Genomic DNA, 6312 nt, shown 5'->3' on the forward strand with positions numbered 1-6312 from the left:
TAGTCTTATTCAAGATCAGCAAGAAAGTACCTATTTAAAGCATTCATACTTCCAGAAAGTCTCTTCACCTATGTCTAGACTACAGGTTTTTGGTTTTTTTTAAAGTGGCCTTTTTTCAAAAAAACTTCACTTGCATCTAAACTGTTGCTGCATTCTTTCAAAATTAAATTGAAAGAACCTGGTGGTTTTTTCGTCAGCAGTAAACTTCATTTTACATTCTTGAATACAAACAGGGCTTTTTCAAAAGAGAGCATCCAGATTGCCTGGGTGCTCTCTTTCGAAAACGCGGATTGCGTTTTTGAAAAAAGTGGTAGCTGTCTAGACTATCTCTTTTGAACGAATCTTTTTCAAAAGATTATTTTGAAAAAGCGTCTTTCGAAAGCGTATAGTCTAGACATAGCCTTCGTTATATCATGTCTGTTTAAGTCTCAGTATCTTCTTTGACTCCCCCCTTCTTCCACCTGGCATTAGAAAGCTATGCTGGGTTCTTTCCTAGTTCATAATCACAAAGATTCAGTATGGATTAAATAGGCCAAATTCTGACTTCAATTACATTCTTTCCTTTAGCGGGATTTGCTTGGCTGTAAATAAGAATTTAGTTCTGCTAGAGAAATTTAAATAATTGTGTTGCAGCATGAGACATGGTACGTTGCCCACAGCTGTTTTGTTTGCAGTGCTACTTTGTGTAAAGAGTAGCAAAAAGCAAAGTGCATAGATATGACGCACAGACCTGTTCTGAGTGATAATGAAGTGGCCATCATTTGAATACAGAAGTCACAGTTCATAGCAGATTACCACTTTGCTCAGTTTATATGGCAAACTCACTTTAGTCTGTTCACACTGATCAGACAAAATTTGAATCAGGCAATATTTCCTGTTTTGCAAATACTAGTTGTAAGTCTGGGCCAAAATCTTCCCTTGTTAATAAAGTCAAAACTGGGGGATTTCCACCAAGCAGTGGGCTGAGGACTCTTCAACCAATTGTACTATTTGGTATTCCTAATCTAAATTTAGTAGCTAGCTCTGTGTCATGTTGTGGCATTATTTCTGCAAAAGATTAGGGAGGAGAACATTCCTAATATAAATAGCATTGCTACTAATCTATGGCTGTTAGGTCTCAGGCAGCTGGATGACTGGAACCACTGTGGTTTCATACAAGGTAAGGTGAATGCTACACTAACGGAGAAGATCGGCTAGACTCTTCGGTACATTTATGGAAGATACACCCTTTCTGACTACTAGGAAAGTACAGCTGTGGTTAAGGTTTATGGGTGCAAACTCCTCAGCTGCAGGAGGTAGCTGCACTAGGTCTGCTCAAGCTAACATACTAAAAATAGCAGCACAGGTGCCAGCTGCCTGAGTAGATCCTCAGGAGTTCCAGATGGTTTTGTACTCAAGTGGCAACACTACTGTATATTTGTTAAAGTAGAGGTAACGTGTCTATTTGAGGTAGCAGGCACATGCTCCTTTGGAGTATGGGCATACCCCAAGAGCAAAGTTGGGCTAATGGGAAAAAGGTTCCTGGTATGGCAGCCTGATCTTTCTGTTTAGCTAACTCAGGACAATGGAAATCTCTACTGGCAGGGGTGACTTCATTCACTGATTGCCCCACTTGGCTACAGCATTTTATATTCGTGTTTATTTTCTGCTAACACAGTCTAGAAGGGATCACTTCAAAGCAAAGGCTGCACTACCACTGAGATGCTCTAGTTCAGTAATTTGCAGGTGACCTCTGACCTGCCTTCAAATTCTGCCTCCATATCAAAGGACAGAGGGTGATTTACCAGTTTGTGACCCTCACCTCTGCTCCACCTGTTGGATAAATCGTCCCTACTGGAAATGACTGACAGCAGAGACTCAATTCCTCTGTCCTCAATTCCCTGCCCCAGCTCTGATACCTCTTCCACCCTCCAAACCCCTTAGTCCCAGCCTGCAGCACCCTCCTGCACCCTATACCCCCCAACCCCAGTGTCTGCACTCAGCCAGAGCCTCTTCCTATGCCCTGAGTCCCTCATTTCTGGCCCCACCTCAGAATCTACATCGTCAGCCCAGCCAGTGCCTCCCACATCTCAACAGCCTGCCTCTGCCTGGAGTCCCCAAATACTTTACCCTCCAGCCCAGAAGCCTCACTCTCTCCTGCACTCCAATACTCTGAGCCCGCTCAGTGAGTGAGTGAGAGGCTGGGGAGAGTAAGCAACAGAGGGAGGGAGGATGGGAGTGAGCAGGGGCAGAGTCTTAGAGAAGATTGTGGGGCATGGTCAGGGTGTTCAGTTTTGCATAAGTAGAAAGTTGGTAGTCCTAGCTACGATTTTTGCACAGTGGCATTCTCTGTCCCTTTAGTTATTTAAACTAAAAAAAATTAAAGCTTTTATTTTATATTGATCAGATGAATAACTATCCCAGTCTCTCAACCTTCCTCTCTGCAAATATTGACACCCCTGGTACAATAGCATGTCAATGCCATGCTACATGGAAATGTTTTGTAGGAGCCCCTTGATAAATCAGTAAAGCACGTTACCATCCTGTAACACAAAGGCTACGTCTAGACTGGCTTGATTTTCCGCAAATGCTTTTAACGGAAAAGTTTTCTGTTAAAAGCATTTGCGCAAAAGCATATCTAGATTGGTACGGACGCTTTTCCGCAAAAACACTTTTTCGGAAAAGCATCTGTGCCAATCTAGACACGTCATGATTGGGGCTTTTTTGCACAAAACAAATCTTAGCTGTCTACACTGGCCCGAACGGGAGCAGCATAGTAGTTCCGCAAGAAGCACTGATTTCTTACATGAGATCGTCAGTGTTCTTGCGGAAATTCAAGCGGCCAGTATAGACAGCTGGCAAGTTTTTCCGCAAAAGCAACGGCTTTTGCAGAAAAACTTGTCAGTCTAGACACAGCCTAAGTTTATATCCTCAGTGTTAGACAGTAGTAACATTTTTAATGAAAAAAAACAAAACCTGATTTTTTCTAACTTCTATCTTATTTAGTTGATAGCTCCATACTGGCAAAAACACTTGATTAAATCTTTGAAATTGCCTTATTCTCTCATATACTATTCTATTATAACTAGCCAAACTATCTAAGAAAGATCAGGTTCTTCCCTCCTTAATTTTTGTATGTACTTTATTCTCAATACACCATTTTCAATTATTTATTACATTTTTGCAACCAGTTTTACACTATAGTGTACATTTATTATTTACAGTTATTTTCAGATGTTCTTGCAAAAATGTATTATGTATGCAGATTATATTGCCCTTAACACAATCTTGGAAAAACATCTGTGCATACAAAAGAAATTACTTTATTCACATAACATTGCATACAGGTGATATTTAAAGACTGGAGACTCTCAATCTGCTTTGGTCAATTATGTCATTCCTTGCCTTCAAAAAACCACTGCAGATACTTTCCTACTTCCATTATAAAAGGCAGCAAAGCTTCACACCTGATACGAGTAAAACAATTGAGTGATACCATAAGTATTTGGTGTCAGTAGCATTTCTAAACTGGGTTTTGTTTTCTGCTTTTCAAAATGTCAAAAATACTGTCTTTCCCACTCATTCTTTCTCCAGGGCCAAAACTGTAAGCCATGTCAAATTTTAAATATGTGGCTTTCATTAAAACCAATGTGAAATACTTGATTACGCCCTTTTTAAGATTTTTAATGTTTGGTGTATACTAGCCTTAGGGACTATACGTTCTGGGAAATGTAGTTTTGGGGCAACACTTTGTTTTGGTATTAAAGGCTCACTATCAATTTTAAATAATAAAAAAAGCAATTTTAACAATATGCCATTAGTAAAATTAAAAGAATTTTTAAGATTGCAATGTCCCTTTAAGTTAAGAACCACTATATAGCTACTGAAGTCAAATTATTAATCTCCAAATATATATCTAGGTTTGGAGTTATTTTGATTATTTAGTGCATATGAAGAAAGCATATACATTATTCAATGAGGAAAATTAGCATAGAAACTACTTGAGTTTTCATGACTTAAGACATAAAACAAACCTTACAGATATTGAAAAAGTCAGAATATTGTTAAATAATGACATCATAAAGTCCATCAACAAACTGAATGTTTTCTGAAAATAGCAAACTGCCAATGAGTTATAGATTACATAATATGTGCATGAATAGATATAGATGTAAACACAAAATATGTGTTATATTTTGAATACTATGTACATGATGGACCTGATTCACTTCTTACAGCTGGGCTACTCAACATTCGATGGCCCGTTTGTTTGTGGCCCGTAGTGTTGTTTGGCTTTAAGCCGGGCTCAACATGTGGCCCGTGGGTGGGATCCTCTGAATATGGCCTCCACTGGGAACACGCTCCACCATGGCAAGGCATCTCCCAGGCTGGGTGAGCATTGAAAGACACAAGCAGACGGACTGGCTGGAACAGATGGGTGTAGAGTGTTGGCATTTCCAGCCCCCAGGGAGGAGGTGCCAGGATCGCTGGAGCATTGTGGAAAGTGTTAGCTGCTTAGCCTTGTGGACAGAGCCTAAGAGGTGCTGACTTGCTCACACGGGCCATCTTTGGGTCCGGCGCCAAGGCTTAATCTTTGTATTCATACCCATCAGTGTGAAATAAGCTATTTGCATATATTTGCATGTATATGTAACCACATTTAAGTTGTGGCCCTTGGCATGTGCTGTGAGTATCATTGTGGATCCCTGGGCATCCAAAGTTGAGTAGCCCTGCCTTATAAGAGCTGTAAGATTTCCCATGTAGCCACTCTTTGCCAGCAAAATAAAACCATGCACAACAAGCAACAGTAGCTTTGTCAATGGGCGCTTTTTGTCAGGAAAATATTGGTCTGATGGTATTTTTTCACACCTCTGACTGAGAGAAGTTTTACCACCAAAAGTGCATTGTAGAATACCCTGAAACTGGTGTAAATTTTGGTATTTGTAACTTCCCTGGAATTACTTATTCCCAATTCAGAGAAAGACAAATCAGGCTAAAAAATAGTTGTATATACTCATGTTCAAGATGGAGGAATATTCAAAATAACTAATATTGTAAATAATTGAAAGTTTATGATGGAGCGTTTACATCCAGATTTCACTGTAGAAGCTGTGCTCCTCTCCTGCCATATTGACGATTCTAAATAATATTCCATCCATATTCCTTAAACAGAGATGGGCTTAATCCAAAATTCTCAAATTTAGATCTCATCCAGATTTGAACTTTGCTGCATAAATTCATCCCTACCAATATGTGTGTTTAACAGAAATTAGCTGACATCAATCGTAGCCAAATAGAAGAAGCCATGCCACCATCTATACTCTAAAAAACTAAAATTGAGACATTATTTCTCCTTAATTGGTATCAAAAGCAAAGGAGGAGTACAGGATAAAAGATGGACTGAAAAGGGTGGGCACTGAAATAAGAACAAAAAGAATACAATGGTGTTTCCATGTATTTTTACAGATACACATAAGGCCTAAGAAGGCTGCAAAATTAAGTTTTCCTTCAAGGGGACTGTTAGTTTAATACACCAGCAAGTTTTGCTCTTCCCTTAGGGTATGTCTCCACAGCGAAGTTATTTTGAAATAACTATCCTAGCATCTACACAGCCATTCCATTATTTCAAAATTAAATTGAAATAGCGGATAGCTTATTTTGAATTGGTAAACCTAATTCCACAAAGAATAATGCCAATTTCGAAATAAGTGTTTATTTCAAAATAGAGGTCCTACAGCCTTCCCAGGGTGCCCTGGTGGCTACTCCAGCCTCAACCAAGAACACTCCCCCCTCCCCAGAACCCTTAAAGGGGTAGACTCTGGCCACAGTGCCAGTGCCAGCTCCAAGCCTGCCAGCCCAGAGCCAGCAGTCACTGCCCCTGACCCAGTGGCCCCAAAACATGAGACAGCAAGCCACTGGCAGCCAGCCCTCCACCGCTCCCCAGGAGCAGTCTGCCAGCTCCTAGGAGCCTGCAAGGGCCCAGAGAAGGTGGGCGCCTTCCTGGTCCAGGGTGGAGATCATGGACCTTATTCAGGTTTGGGTGGGATACCATCTCTGTACTAGATGGAAGAATATGGCCGTCTATGGCAGCATAGCTGCTAGCCTGGCTACCAAAGGCCATATGCGAACCCAGGAGCAGGTTCACATGAAAATCAAGTTGGTCCAGCAAGACCCCCAATCCTGAGTCCTAAGCTTCCCCTCCCCTTTTTTCCCCTTGCTTCCCCATTCTAGCTCCCTCCTCCCAGGTTTCCCTCTCCCCTCTTCCACCCTCTCTCTTCCCTTCTCCTGCCTCCTTTCTCCAGTCTCACCAGAGTTTCATTCCCTCCCCCCAGT

Source organism: Pelodiscus sinensis, chromosome 7 (assembly GCF_049634645.1).
Source record: "Pelodiscus sinensis isolate JC-2024 chromosome 7, ASM4963464v1, whole genome shotgun sequence".
NCBI classification, from domain to species: Eukaryota; Metazoa; Chordata; order Testudines; family Trionychidae; genus Pelodiscus; species Pelodiscus sinensis.